The 16,755-nt window shown below is 37.2% G+C and overlaps 1 pseudogene across 1 annotated transcript; it reads left to right on the plus strand.

The window, feature by feature from the left end:
- Positions 1-15,140: 15,140 nt before the first annotated feature.
- Positions 15,141-15,904, plus strand: LOC308609682 (proteasome activator complex subunit 3-like; annotated as a pseudogene). The gene has a single exon. The product of its transcript is annotated as a proteasome activator complex subunit 3-like (transcript).
- Positions 15,905-16,755: the final 851 nt, after the last annotated feature.

The following is a 16,755-nucleotide window of genomic DNA, read 5'->3' on the forward strand; positions in this document are numbered from 1 at the left end:
TGCTTAATGATGTTCAGCATCTTTTCATGTACCTCTTGGACATTTGTGTATCTTCTTTGGAATAACATCTTTAGAGTGCCTCTGCCCATTTTTAGTTGGATTGCTAGTCTTTATTATTGAGTTGTATAAATTATTTACAGGTTTTGGCTCTTAACCCTTACCACGTATGTGCTTTCCAAGGTTTTATCCCATTCTATTGGTTGCCCGTTCATTTTGTTGATTGTTTCTTTTGCTGCACAGGCTTTTAATTTAATGCAACCCCACCTGTTAAATTTTGCTTTTGTTGTTTATGCTTTTGGTGTTATACCCCAAAATCCTTGCAAAAACGAATGTCAAAGAGATTTGTTTTATGTTTTCTAGCTTTACGGCTTCAAGTTCTACATTTATCTTCTATACATTTCAAGTTAGATTTTTTTTCTTTCTTTTTTTTTTAAAGAACATGTTGGGGGTAGGAATTTTTTTATTTATTTTTGGCTGTGTTGGGTCTTTGTTTCTGTGCATGGACTTTCTCTAGTTGCGGCAAGTGGGGGCCACTCTGCATCGCCGTGCATGGGCCTCTCACTATCACGGCCTTGCAGCCTCTCTCGTTGTGGAGCACAGGCTCCAGATGCGCAGGCTCAGTAATTGTGGCTCATGGGCCTAGTTGCTCCGCGGCATGTGGGATCTTCCCAGACCAGGGCTCGAACTCGTGTCCCCTGCATTGGCAAGCAGGCAGATTCTCAACCACTGTGCCACCAGAGAAGCCCCTCAAGTTAGTTTTCGTATGTAGTACAAGAGATGGATCTAATATTATTTTTAAAATTAATTTTTTATTTATTTATTTTTGTCTGCTTTGGGCCTTCATGCTGCATGTGGGCATTCTCTAGTTGTGTCAGGTGGGAGCTACTCTTCATTGCAGTACATGGGCTACTCATTGAGGTGGCTTCTCTTGTTGCAGAGCACAGGCTCTAGGCATGCGGGCTTCAGTAGTTGTGGCATGCGGGCTCAGTAGTTGTGGTGCAAGGGCTTAGTTGCTCCATGGCATGTAGGATCTTCCCGGACCAGGGCTCAAACCCATGTCCCCTGCATTGGCAGGTAGATTCTTAGCCACGGAGCAACCAGGGAAGTCCCTAATATTATTTTTGAGTATATGTTTATCCAGTTTTATCAACGACATTAGTTTGGTAAAGAAACTGTCCTTTTCCCACTAAGAATTCTTAGCTCCCTTGTCAAATATTAGTTTACTATGTGCAGTGGATTATTTCTGGGCTCTCAGTTCTGTTCCATTGGTCTATTTGTTCATTTTTAGCCCATTACCATTCTGTATTGATTACTATAGTTTTGTATTATAGACAGAAATTGGTAAGTGTTAGGCTTTATGCTTTTTACTTTTTTAGGATTGCATCACTATTAGGGATTTTTATTGTGATTTATACAAAATTTTTTATTGTTTTTTCTATTTCTGTGAAAATGTCATTGTAATATTGATAGGTTTTGCATTGAATCTATAGATTGCTTTGGATTCTATGAACATTTTAACAAAACTTATTTTCCCAATGCATAAACATGGCATTTCTTCCATTAGTTTGTATAGTCTTCCATTTCTTTTATCAGGATCTTATATGGTTCAGTGCACAGAAATTTACCTTTTTGGCTAAGTTTATTCCTAAGAATTTTATTGTTTTTGATGGCTTTGATAATGGAATTACTTTCTTTATTTCTATTTCAGCCATTTTTAGTACAGAGAATACAACTGAATTTTAAAGTTTTATGTGAAAATTATATTTCAACTTCTGTATACACGGCAACATGCTCACCATCAAAAATTTAGGTTCAGCCTATTACTATACAGTTGCTCCCTTTACACCTTTTGCTTTTCCCTCTTCTTCCCCTCTGGTAACCACTACTCTGTTCTTTGTATCTACATGTTTATTTTTGTTTGGTTTGATTTATGTTTTCATTCACTTTTATATTCCTCATATGACTGACATCATTTGGCATTTGTATTTGTCCACCTGACATTTTACTAAGCATCATACACTCAAGGTTCATCCACATTGTTATAAATAGTAAGATTTTGTATTTTTTAAATTTTGTATGTTTTTAATTTTTAAATATTTTATATTTTAAAATGTTATAGTGTTATATATATAAACCTATATAGTTATATAAAAGTATATATAAAACTATAGTTATAGTTTTTATATATAAATATATTTTTATATATTTATTATAATTTATAATACACATATAATTTAATATACTGTATAAATTATCTCCTTGTTAGTCATCAGTCTATTCTGATTTTCTATTTCTTTATTATTACTTTATGATTATAAAAATATGTTCACTTCTACATTGTCCAATTTGTTAGTGTATAGCTTTTCATAATATTTTCTTATAATATTTTGTATTTCTGTTGTTTTTTATAACTTCTCTCTTATTTCTCATTTTATTTATCAAAACCTGGTCTTTTCTTAGTAAGTATAGCTAAAGTGTTGTCAACTTTGTTTATCTTTTCAAAGAACCATCCTTTTAGTTTTATCGATTTTTTCCCACTATCTTTTATCTGTATTTTATTTATTTCTGCTCTGATGTTTATTTCAGTTCTCCTACTGACTTTAACCTTTACTTGTTTTTTTCATTTTTTGCTCTTTTAGGTGTAAAGTTATATTGCTTGTGATTTCTTACTTCTTGAGGTAGGCTTGTATTGCTATAAACTTTCTTCTTTGTACAACTTTTGCTGCATTTCATAGATTTCAGTATGTTGTATTTTTATTTTCATTTATCTTTAGGGTTTTTAATTTCTTCTTTGATTTCTTTCTTGCCCCATAGTTGACCCACTAGCACGTTATTCAGTCTTCACATATTTGTGACATTTTCCCAGCTTTGTTCTTGCAGTTGATTTGTAGTTTCATAACTTTGGGATCATAAGAGACGTTCTTATGATTTCAATTTTCTTAAATTTAATGAGACTTTCCAACATATAGTTTATACTTTAGAATGTTCCACATGTACCTGAAAAGAATGTGTATTCTGCTCCATTTCCATGGAATAATGTGTATAAATCTATTAAATTTGCATGATATAATGTTTCACTAAAGGCCACTGTCTCCTTGTTTACTTTCTGTCTGGATGATCCATCCATTGATGAAAGTGTAATGTTAAAGTCCCCTAATATTATTGTGTTGCTCTCATTTTTTTCTCTTTAGGCCTATTAGTAATTGCTTTATACATTTTCGTGCTCCTATGTTAGGTGCATGTATATTATTAACTGTAAGCTTTTCTTGATGAGTGTTCCTCTTCCTTATAATGTAATGTCTATATTTTTTGCTTACCTTTTATGGCTTGAAGTTTATTTTGTCTGATATGAGTGTGACTGTGCCTGATATGAGTAAGACTATTCACCTAATGTGCCTGTTTCATTTGTCTGCAATTTCCTTGGATTATCACCGTCCCTTCTATTCTTTCACTTTGAGACTATGTTTGTCTTTAATACTGAGAAGAGTTTTCTGGAGGCAGCAGGGTCTCGTGTTTTAATCCATCCAGCCACTCTGTGTCTTTTGAATAGTTAATGCAAGCTATTTACATTTAGAATGAATATTGATAAACGAGAACTCATGACTGCCAGTTTGTTTTTTGTTTTCTGTGGCAGTGTATCTCCATTGTTTAATTTTTCTTGTGTTTCTGTCTGCCATTTTAGTTTCATCATTCCTCTGCTCTAGATTTATATTATATGGTTACTATGAGATTTATACAAATGTCTCATAGATAAAATAGTTCTTTTTCTGAACATAGCATCTTACCATCTCTTGCCTATAACAGTTCTGACTTTTCCTCTTCCTCTTTTATGTTTTATTGTCTCAAATTATTTTTTTATGTTGTGAGTTTGTTAACACATTGAAGCAGAGTTATTTTTACTACCTTTCATCTTTTAACCTTTGTGCTATAGTTGTGTTTAACAAATAACAATATAGAATTTTAATTTCCTGACTCTATTTGTCATCTTACTGAAAGTTTTGCCTTTCATTTCAGGTAGAAGAAGTTTGTTCTGAAAACAAATTTTTTTTCTTGTTAGATGGGACTAAAGATGATACATTCCCTCAGCTTTTGTTTGTCTGAGAAAATTTATTTCTTCTTTGTGCCTGAATGATAACATTTCTAGATACAGTATTTTGTGATAATAATTTTTATCTTTCAGTATTTTGAGGTCGTATTCCATTCTATCCTGGCCTCTACAGTTTCTGCTGGGAAATCTGCTGGTTGCCTAATGGGTTTTCCTCTGTAGGTACCATTGCTTTTTTTTTCCTGGCTGCCTTTAAAATTCTTTCTTTTTCATTGACTTTTGACAGTTTTAATATAATGTGTTTTGGAAGCTGCTTTTTTTGCATTGAGGTAATTAATTAAGTGTTCTCTCAGCTTCATGTCTTGTATATCCAGTTTTTTCACCAAGTTTGAGAAGCTCTTAGTTATTATTTCTTAAATAACCTCTCTGCTCCCTCCCCCTCTTTTCCTCCTGTGTTACCCATTATCCTAATGCTGCCCTTACTAATAAGTCATATTTTTCACATAGAATATCTTTATTTAAAAAATATTTTAATTTTTCTCTTGCAGTTCTCCTGGTTTCACCTCCTCTATGTGTTCTAGTCCATTCACTTGTTGTACAGAAGTGTTGAATTCTCAGGTAAACTGGTGTGTTGGGCAGAGGTTCATTTGTTGAATTACATTTGTTTTACTTATTGTATACTGAAGGGGTGATAGAAAGGGGTATCACACTTTGCTAGGATGCTGATATCACTCTGCATCTAATTTGCGTGTGGTGATTTTATATCCTGCAACATTACTGAATTTTTAAATTAGTTCCAATTGATTTCTAATTGAGTCTTTATGATTTTCTATACATATGATTATTTTATTTGCATAACAGGACAACTTTATTTTTTCTTTTCTGACTTAGATATTTATTTATCTTGTCTTATTGCTCTAGAAAGTATTTTTAGTACTATTCTAAACAGGAGTGGCAAGAGTGGGCATACTTTGTCTTGCTCCTGATCTTAGAAGAAAAACGTTAAACCTTTTACATTTAGTATTATTTTAGTTATGGGATTGTCAGAAATAGCCTGTATTCTGTCCAGTTATGTTCTTTCATACTTACTTTGTTGAAAGTTTTTATTATGAAAAACTGTTGTAATTTTAATATGACATATTGCATTTATTAATTAGCATAAATTAAACCACTCTTGCATTTTAGAGATCAATTCCACTTCATTATGGTGTATGATACTTTTAATATAATGTTGAATTCAGTTTGCAAATATTTTGTTGATGATTTTTGTGTCTACAATTTATCAGAGATATTGGTCTGTAGTTTTCCTTTTTGTAGTTTCCTTATCTAGCTTTGGTGTCAGAATGTTACTGGCTTCATAAAATAATTTTGCAAGTGTTTCTTTCTGTTCAATATTTTTTGAGTTAAGAAGGATTGTTGTTACTCTTTCTATTAAATGTTGAAAGTGAAACCATATCATTTTCCGATTTTGTTGTTGTTGTTCATAGCTATTTGTTACAAATTCCATCACCTGAACTTGACTGCTTGTATTTTCTCTTTATTCTTTATTCAGTCTTGGTAAGTTTTTGTCTATGGAAATACATACTTTTCTTCTAAGTTATCTCATTTATTCATATATAATTTTTATTCTAGTCTCATGATTATTCATTTTGTGGTATCAGTTGTAATGTCTTCTCATTTCTGATTTTATTTACTTGAATCTTTTTTTTTCTTTGTTAGTCTAACTAAAAGTTTGGAAATTTTGTTTCTCTTTTCAAAAACCTGGCTCTTTTATTTGTTGTTGTGTATCTTTTCTATTGTTTTTCTGACCTTTATATATTTCTGCTCTACTGTTATTTTCTTCCTTCTTTTAACTGTGAGTTGTTTGTTTTCTCCATCTAATTCCTAGAGGTGTAAATTTAAGTTGTTTGTTTTAGATCCTTTCTCTTAATATACATGTTTACTACTATAAGCTTTTCTCTTAGAACTGTTTTTACAACATTCCACAGGTTTTGGCATGTGGTGTTTCCATTTTCATCTGTTTTGAAATATTTTTTTGTTTTCTTTTGATTTCTTCTTTGACTTACTGACTGTTCAAGATTGTCTTTAACTACTAATGTTTGTAGATTTTCAGTTTTTCTGGTTGACAATTTCTAGTTTTATACCACTGTGGTCAAAAAGGTGTTTGGTATAATTTTACTACTAATTTTGCTAAGAATTGTTTTGAGCCTACTACATAATCTCTTCTGGAGAAAATTCCTTTTGCACTACTGCGGTTGGATTCCATCTCTTCTACATTTTTTTTAGGTCCGTTTGGTCCATTGTATGATTCTAGACCAAGGTGTTTCTTTGTTGATTTTCTCTCTGGATGATACACCTTTTTTTAATGCAAATTTTTTTCTTTTTAAAATAATTAATTAATTAATTAATTAGGCTGCACTGGGTCTTATTTGTGGCAGACGGGTTCCTTAGTTGTGGCATGCATGTGAAATCCAGTTTCCTGACCAGGGATTGAACCCAGGCCCCTGCATTAGGAGCACAGTGTCTTAACCACTGCACCACCAGGGAAGTCCCTGGATGATATATCTTTTGATGAAAGTGGGGTATTGAAGTTTCCTGCTACTATTGTGTTGCTGTAATTTTTTCCCTTCAGATTTCTTAGTATTTGCATAGTATGTTGTTAAAAAATAAACAGAGTAAGTATGAAGAACTAAGTGGGTTTATTGAATGATTCATGAGATGGACAGCACCTCATCTGGCAAGCAGAGAAATACTCCAGGGGGAGGTAGAAAATGAAAGTCTTTTAGAAAGAAGTGTGGGACAAGAAGTCATGAGCAAAAGACAAATGAAAGTTTATTGGAGAAAAGTAAGAGTTCAAGTGGTTCAAGAGGTTTTCATTGGCTGAGCTGTGGCATATCCATTGACTGGATTTGTAGCTGGGGAGAAAAAAATAAACTTTCTTCCCCTTGCAGGAGTAGTAATGTAGTTGCACTTACTATTTGAGAGTGCAAGGTATGTCCCTTATTGGGTTCTGTAATTGACATCTACCTATTTGGTGTAATAGGCAATGAGTGGTCAGATGTGAAAAGTTCTTCCAGAAGCCTTCCCGACTCTAATTTTAGTTCAAGTTTTCTTTTATTAATTTTCACAATAGTTAGGGTCACCATGTTGGATGCATATTTATTTACAACTATTATCTTCTAATGAGTTGATCCCTTTAACATTATATAATGACCTTATACAATGTTATAATGACCTTATATAACGTTATAATGACCTATAATATTATAATGACCTGTAACATTATATATGATCTTCTTTATCTCTTGTTACCATTATTGGCTTCAAGTCCATTTTCTCTGATGGAATATACCTGCACCCACTTTTTTACACATCCACTTGCATGGAATAACTTTTTCCACTGCTTCACTTTGAGTTTACATGTGTCTTTAGAGCTAAAGTGAGAGGTATGCAGCATATAATGAGCTATGTTTTTCTATGTCTTCAACCCCTCTGTGCTTTTTGATTGGAGAATTCAAGTCATTTATATTAAAGTAGTTATTAATATATAAGGACTTCCCAAAGCTGTATAAATTGCTTTCTGGCTGTATTGTAGTTCCCTTCTTCTCTTCTTCTTCTCTTGCTGTGCTTCTCTGTGAGGTGCTGATTTTCCATAATTGTATGCTCTGATTTCCTTTTCTTGATCTTTTATGAATCTAGTATGGATTTTTGCCCACTGGTTACCACTAGTCTTGTATAACACACTGCATGTATAGTATGCTGATAACAACTTAAATTGCATAGAAAACTCTAAACTTTACTCTCTCCTTTTGTTTTTAATGTTACAATTTGCCTCCTTTTATATTATTATTAAAAATTATAGTGGCTATAGTTATATTCAATACTTTTGTCCTTTAATGATTATATTGTAGTTATGTCATTAATAATCAACCTATTACAGTATTAAAGTTTTCTGAATTTGACTATATATTTTCCTTTGCCAATGTGTTGGACAGTTTTACATGTTTTTACATTACTAGTGTCCTTCCATTTCAGCTTGAAAAACTCAAATCAACATTTCTTGTAATAAAAGTCGAAAGGTCATAAATTCCCTCAACTTTTGTTTTCTGGAAAAGTCTTTATTTGTGAAAAATAACTTTGAGTGATAATATTCTTGGTTGACAGTTTTTTTCAGTGTTTAGAGTATATTATTCCACTCTCTCCAGCTGAGAAACTTACTGATAGATGTGGATTCCTTTGTAGGTAAAAACTTCTTTTTTTTTTCCTAATTTAGGATTTTTCTTTGTCTTTGAGGTTTATGGTACAGAAGTATCTGTTTACTTCTTCAGGTTCAGAAATTTTTGCCACATTTCATCAACCACACTTTTGATTCTTCTCTATCTTCTTTTTCTTTTGGGACCCCTATAATGCAAACGTTGTAATGCTTGATACTGTATCAGAAGTACATTAAACCGTTCTCTTTTATTTAAACTTGTTTTTCTTTTTGTTGTGCTTATTGCATGATTTCCATTATTCTGTCTTCCAGATCAATTATGCATTCTTTTTTTATCACCTAATCTGTTGTTAGTTCCTTCTAGTGGCCTTTTTATTTCGGTTATTGTATTCTGCTGTTCTGACGGTTTTTTTCTTTTTGTTGTTGTTTTTAAAATCTTTTAGTTCCTTGGTAAAAGTCCCATTGTGTTCATCTATTCTTTTCCCTAATTTAGTTATCATTCTTCTTAGTAATTGTTTAAACTCTATCTGGGAAATTATTTCTGTTCCATTATTTGTTTTTTCAGTGTTTTTTTTTTTCTTGTTCTTTGATTGAAAGAAAGTCCTCTGTATTCTCATTTTGGTTAAAGTTCTCTGTCTCTCTGAAATTAGGTGAAACTGTTACCTATTGCCACCTTGCAGAGGTGTCCTTGTTTTGCAGTATCTCTATACAGTCTGTGTGTGCCCAGTGCCTTTGGTAGGAGAGCTGGATCTGACAGGAACACAAATCATGTCTTTCCCCCAGAGTGTCCTGGCAGTTTTCACCAAGGTAGGAGGTGGGGTTGGAAATGGAAAGGCTAGAGCCAGAGTCTGGTGTGAGTTGAGGCTTTTCCTCTGACAAGTGGCAATGTCACACCATTGGTGGGGGAATAAGGTCCCAAGTTTCTGGAGCAGAAGCCCTGAGGGTCAGGTTCAAGGGGTGCACCCATTCCCTCTAAGTGAGTGCTCTCTCCTCTTTCAGTACTTGCACTGTCACTTTAGAGGGGAGAATTGCTGGAGCAAGTATGGTCACTTGGCCTGGGTCTGGGTATGGACTGTTGTGGCTGTGGCCTGGGACCACTTCTAATCTTCTGACTTCACAAGTGCATATAACGTCTGCCCCTTCCACACTTACATGTTTCAGTCTGAGCCATCTTTGTCCCTCACACTGGGCACTCCACTCAGCTGCTGCAGCCCTTGACCTAGTGTAGTACTTCATCTGAAGCAAGTGGAGCCTGTGCAGGTGCTTGGCTGAGACTGGGGAATGCACCAGAGTGATTGTAGAAAACATCCAAAGTCCAGTGCAGATTCAATTTGCTTGCTCTGCCTTGTTTTGTAAGTAAGTATGTATATTCTCTTCATTAGTGGAGTCTAGGTCTCTTACAGCCCTCCTGGTAGTCCCACCAGTTTTCAAACAGCTAAGGGGACTCATCTTCCTGGTGTTGGTCTCCGGGGCAGGAGCCAACATATAACTTGGACAGCTCACTGCTCAGGGAGGGTGTCCCTCCTTTTTTGTGTCCTCTCCCAGGGGCATACGTCCCAACTCGATTGCTTCTCTTCCCTTCCTGCAACATTCTGTGTAAATCTTTCTTAGAGCCTTGGTTGTACTTATTCATGGAAGGAGGTGATTTTCATATCCTCCTACTCTACCATCTTGATTTCAATACTTCTTTTCCTTTTCTTCAATTTATACTTTTTTTTTTTTGCATGAGAGAGGTGGTATTGCTGTACATAGTATTGTTCTTGTAATTTCAATTTCAAATTCTACTGTGTTTATTGCTGTTATAAAAGAAAGTAATTGACTTTTGAATAGTAACCTTGTATCTGACAAACTTGCTATTTTTTGTCAATTGTTTTGGATCTTCTAGATATTCTTATGTCATCTGTAGAAAAAAGAGTTTTATTTTTTCCTTTCCAATCTGTATACCATTTATTTATTTATTTATTTATTTATTTATTTATTTATTTATTTACTTACTTACTTACTTACTTATTGTCATATTGCATTAACCAGACTTCAAGCATGATGTTGAAAGCAATAGAAGGTGGAAACCTCTGTGTCTTTTTCTTCATCTTTATATAAAGGCTTTGGTTTCTCATCATTAAGTATAATGATATCTGTAGAATTTTTGTAAACATTCTTTAATGAGTTAAGGAATTTCCCTTCTATTTCTAGTTCACTAAGCTTTTTTTTTTTTTACATTAAATGGGTATTAAGATTTTGTTGACACCTTTAGAAGATGGTGGAAGACTCAGACGCGGAGATCACCTTCCTCCCCACAGATACACCAGAAATTCGTCTACATGTGGAACATCTCCTACAGAACACCTACTGAACGCTGGCAGAAGACCTCAGACCTCCCAAAAGTCAAGAAACTCCCCACGTACCTGGGTAGGGCAAAACAAAAATGCATAAACAGAGACAGAAGAATACGGACGGGACCTGCACCAGTGGGAGGGAGCCGTGAAGGAGGAAAGGTTTCCACATACTAGGAAGCCCCTTCATGGGCGGAGACTGTGGCTGGTGGAGGGGGGAAGCTTCAGAGCCGTGGAGGAGAGCACAGCAACAGGGGTGCACAGGGAAAAGCGAAGAGATTCCCACACAGAGGATCGGTGCAGACCGGCACTCACCAGGCCGAGAGGATTGTCTGCTCACCCACCAGGGGATGCAAGGCTGGGAGCTGAGGATCAGGCTTTGGTCAGAGCGCAGGGAGAGGACTGGGGTTGGCGGCGTGAACACAGCATGAAGGGGTTAGTGCACCACTGCAGGCTGGGAGGGAGTCCGGGAAAAAGTCTGGAGCTGCCAAAGAGGCAAGAGACTTTTTCTTCCCTCTTTGTTTCCTGATGCGCGGGGACAGGGGATTCAGAGCGCTGCTTAAAGGAGCTCCAGAGACAGGCGCGAGCCACGGCTAAAAGCGCGGACGCCAGAGACGGGCGTGGGATGCTGGGGCTGCTGCTGCCGCCACCATGAAGCCTGTGTGCGAGCGCAGGTCACTGTCCACACCTCCCTTTCGGGGAGCCTGTGCAGCCAGCCACTGCCAGGGTCCCGGGATCCAGGGACAACTTCCCCGGGAGACAGCACGGCACGCCTCAGGCTGGTGCAACGTCACGCTGGCCTCTGCCGCCGCAGGCTTGCCCAGCATCTGTTCCCTTCCCTCCCCCCGGACTGAGTGAGCCGGAGTCTGCAAAGAAGCTGCTCCTTTAACCCCGTCCTGTCTGAGTGAAGAACAGATGCTCTCTGGAGACCTATATGCAGAGGCGGGGACAAATCCAAAGCTGAGCCCCGGGAGCTGTGTGAACAACGAAGAGAAAGGGAAACCTCTCCCAGTAGCCTCAGAAGAAGTGGATTAAAGCTCCACAATCAACTTGATATACCCTGCATCTGTGAAATACCTGAATAGACAATGAATCATCCCAAATTGAGGAGGAGGACTTTGAGCGCAATATTTATTATTTTTCCCCTTTTCCTCTTTTTGTGAGTGTGTATGCTTCTGTGTGAGATATTGTCTGTATAGCTTTGTTTTCACCATTTGTCCTAGAGTTCTACCCATCCTTTTTTTTTCTTTAAAAAACATTTTTTTCTTAATAATTATTTTTTATTTTAATTATTTTATTATTATCTAACTTTATTTTATTTTATCCTCTTTCTTTCTTTCTTTCATTTTACTTTGTCTCACTTTTATTCTGAGCCATGTGGAGGAAAAGCTCTTGGGCAGCCATGAGTCAGTGCTGTGACTCTGATGTGGGAGAGCCAATGTCAGGACACTGGTCCACAAGAGACCTTCCAGCTCCATGTAATATCAAATGGCGAAAATCTCCCAGGGATCTCCATCTCAACAGCAGCACCTAGCTTCACTCAATGACAAGCCAGCTACAGTGCTGGACACACTATGCCAAAAAACTAGCAAGACAGGAACCCAAACCCACCCATTAGCAGAGAGACTGCCTAAAATCATAAGTCCACAGACACCCCAAAACACACCACAAGATGTGGACCTGCCCACCAGAAACACAAGATCCAGCCTCATCCACCAGAACACAGGCACTACTCCCCTCCACCAGGAAGCCTACACAACCCACTAAATCAACTTTAGCCACTGGGGACAGATACGAAAAACAACAGGATCTACGAACCTGCTGCCTGCAAAAAGGAGACCCCAAACAGGGTAAGATAAGCAAAATGAGAAGACAGGAAAACAGACAGCAGATGAAGGAGCAAGATAAAAACCCACCAGACCTAACAAATGAAGAGGAAATAGGCAGTCTACCTGAAAAAAGAATTCAGAATAATGATAGTAAAGATGATCCAAAATCTTGGAAATAGAATAGACAGAATGCAAGAAGCATTTAACAAGGACCTAGAAGAACTAAAGATGAAACAAACAATGATGAAAAAACAATAAATGAAATTTAAAATACTCTAGATGGGATCAATAGCAGAATAACTGAGGCAGAAGAATGGATAAGTGACCTGGAAGATAAAGTAGTGGAAATAACTACTGCAGATCAGAAGAAAGAAAAAAGAATGAAAAGAACTGAGGACAGTCTCAGAGACCTCTGGGACAACATTAAACACACCAACATTCGAATTATAGGGGTTCCAGAAGAAGAAGAGAAAAAGAAAGAGACTGAGAAAATATTTGAAGAGATTATAGTTGAAAACTTCCCTAATATGGGAAAGGAAATAGTTAATTAAGTCCAGGAAACACAGAGAGTCCCATGCAGGATAAATACAAGGAGAAACATGCCAAGACACATATTAATTAAACAGTCAAAAATTAAATGCAAAGAAAACATATTAAAAGCAGCAAGGGAAAAGAAAAACACACAAGGGAATCCCCATAAAGTTAACAGCTGATCTTTCAGCAGAAACTCTGCAGGTCAGAAGGGACTGGCAGGACATATTTAAACTGATGAAGGAGAAAAACCTGCAACCAAGATTACTCTACCCAGCAAGGATCTCATTCAGATTTGATGGAGAAATTAAAATCTTTACAGACAAGCAAAAGCTGAGAGTTCAGCACCACCAAACTAGCTTTACAACAAATGCTAAAGGAACTTCTCTAGGCAAGAAACACAAGAGAAGGAAAAGACCTACAATAAGAATCCCAAAACAATTAAGCAAATGGGAATAGGAACATACATATCAATAATTACCTTAAATGGAAATGGATTAAATGCTCCCACCAAAAGACACAGGCTGGCTGAATGGATATGAAAACAAAACCCATATATATGCTATCTACAAGAGACTCACTTCATATCTAGAGACACATACAGACTGAAAGTAAGGCGATGGAAAAAGATATTCCATGCAAACGGAAATTAGAAGAAGCTGGAGTAGCAATTCTCATATCAGACAATATAGAATTTAAAACGTATACTATTATAAGACACAAAGAAGGACACTACATAATGATCAAGGGATCGATCCAAGAAGAAGACATGACAATTGTAAATATTTATACACCCAACATAGGAGCACCTCAATATATAAGGCAAATAGTAACAGCCATAAAAGGGGGAAATGTTAGCCTTACAAGGCTACAAAGGGATGCTCGCACATAAGAACAACCTTTAAAACCACAATAGATAAGTGTTTCTCTTAAAATCATAGATTCAGAGAAATATAAGTAAAATGAAGGAGCAGAGGAAGACTCCCAATTAGAAGACCAAGAGAATTCCCCTAAGAGCATAAACAATAAAACCAACCTCACCAGCGCACTAGACCCCAAGTTCAAAAATGAGGTAATAAAAATGCTGAAGGAATTAAGAAAATCTATCAATAGAAATGCAGATTACTATAAAAAGGAACTAGAAAGTGGAAAGAGAAGCCAATCAAAATTAGACAACTCAATTGCCAAAATGAAAACTGAGCTAAAGGCAATAAATAAATAGCGAAATAAGTAATACAGAAGAATGAATAAGTAATCTGGAATATAGAAGAAGAGAAATCACCTGATCTGAAGAGCACACAGAAAGACAAAGAGAGAGAGAGAGCACAATATATGAGACCTATGGGATAATACAAATCATGTCAATCTATGCACAGTAGGGACCCCAGAAGAAGGAAGAGAAAAAGGGATTGAAAAAGTATTTGAGGAAATTAGGGCTAAATAATGAAAGAGATATCCAGGTACAGGAAGCACAGAGGGTCCCAAACAAGATGAACACAAGGAGACCTACACCAAGACATATAATTAAAATGACATAAGTTAAAGAGAGGATTTTAAAGGCAGCAAGAGAGAAACAAAGAATTAGTCACATGGAAACCCCCATGGGCTATCAGATGATTTCTCTACAGAAACACCAGGAGGGAGTGGCAAGGTATATTCAAAGTGCTGAAAGAGAAAAACCTGCAACCTAGGATACCTACCCAGCAAGCTGATTATTTAGAATAGAAGAAGAATATAAGAACTTCACAGACAGGAAAAAACTAAAAGAATGCAGCAATACTAACCTTATCCTAAAATAAATATTGAAAGGTCTTATCTAAATAGAAAAGCAAGAATCATTTGGAAAGAGAAAATCGTGATAGGAAAAGCAACTTGAAGTATTGTACGTAGGGGACTTTATATAGATAGATAGATTTATATACTTTAGATCACTTACATAAGCCAGTACATAGACATTTTTTTAATAAAAACAATTTTTCAGGGCCAAAAAGAGAGTGAGCAGGCAGCGATCAGGTGGGTTGACAGACAACAGACAATACAATACAAAGGGAGGGAGCTAGTGAGCAGTGAGTGAGCCACTCAGGGTGGCTGCCTCTGAGATTCCTGCCTTCCCTCTGACCCCCCTCCTTGGAGACCACAGTGCCTCTGGTGTCCAGCAGAGCAGACGGGCAGACCTAACCATGGCCTAATTGCTGAAGGTGGATCAGAAAGTAAAGCTCAATGTTGATTCTTTCAGGGAGTGGATCACAAGTGAGGCAGAAAATTTGGTGGCAGTTTTTTCCCCAAAGAAACTGTTAGAACATAATAGTTTTTTTTTTTTTGAAGGAACCAAGCCTAAACACCCGTGACCTAATTCAGATCCATTCAGACATGAATCTTCCAGTCCCTGAACTCCTTCTTCTCACCAATAGCCATGATGGACTGAATAGTCCCATTTACAAAAGGTAAAGTTTGGGTGAATGTGAAGAGGTCTTCCAAGGAACCAAGGTGTTTGTGATGCCCAACAGGATGCTAAAAAATTGACCAGCAGCTGGTGGACATTATTGAATAAGTGAAGCCTGAGATTCGGGTGCTGACTGAGAAATGCAACATGGTCAAAATTTGGGTACAGCTCCCGATTCCTAAGTTAGAATATGGGAACAACTTTGCAGTGTTCATTCAGGAGGAGACAATAGCAGAACTAAAAACAGTTGAGAGTGAAGCTGTATCTTATCTGGACCATATTTCTAGACATTATATTACAAGAATCAAATTGGTTTCCAAAAGAGCTAAATATCCCCAGGTGGAGGACTATTGCCACACCATGAGAGAGATTGATGTGAAAGAATACATCTGCCTTCAGCTCATCCTATCAGAAGTAAGGAATCAATCTGTCACTCTATATGGCATGATCCTGAAAAATATTGAGAAAATCAAAAATCCCTGGAACAGAAATGCAGAGATGCTGTACTGAGGCCAAGGCCAGGGGACTCTGTGAGCCTTGCTCAAGACCGACATTGCCTTGGTTTGTTACACAACTATCATGATAGGAAAACTGGCTGGAAATAATAATCACATCTCTCTGTGTGTTTAGTTAGAGTCTAATGAATCTATCATGTGCTCTGTGATGATTTTGTCACTTTTTTCAGGCCTCAGAATCTTTTTTTTTTTTTTTTCAGTATGCGGGCTTCTCACTGTTGTGGCCTCTCCCATTGTGGAGCACAGGCTCTGGACACGCAGGCTCAGTGGCCATGGCGCACAGGCCTAGCCGCTCCACGGCATGTGGGATCTTCCCGGTCCGGGGCACGAACCTGTGTCCCCTGCATCGGCAGGCGGACTCTCAACCACTGCGCCACCAGGGAAGCCCCAGGCCTCAGAATCTTTTATGTTTCCTTCCCTAATACCCCACACTCCCCCTGCCTTAATTTCCGGAGAACTGCAAGTTTGTGTACACAGGATGTTAGCATAGGAGTACTTGTGTTTTGTCTCCCCACCTCCCTCCTGTGTCTTGGGCTTTGTGATGATTAATTGGTTACAGCGTGAGGGAACTGGAAGGAAAGTCCTAGGTGCTTTGTAGGAACTGGGGGCAGAGGACCAGCTCTCCTCTTCCTGATGGAAGGTTAGTGTCTCTTGCCACCATGGGACATTGGATCATCCCTGCCACAGTTGCCCTGGTGATGCCTCAGGGTTTCCCATATACATATGTTGCACCTTGAACCTGATCATGACAAGAAACACCTTAGACCTTCCAACAATTCCCTAGCTCAGTCAGATGTTTTTACAACTAGGATTTTCACACACACAGATGTGTGCAATATACACACA

Source organism: Mesoplodon bidens (genome assembly GCF_964165515.1).
Source record: "Mesoplodon bidens genome assembly, chromosome: Y".
In the NCBI taxonomy this organism is placed as follows: Eukaryota; Metazoa; Chordata; class Mammalia; order Artiodactyla; family Ziphiidae; genus Mesoplodon; species Mesoplodon bidens.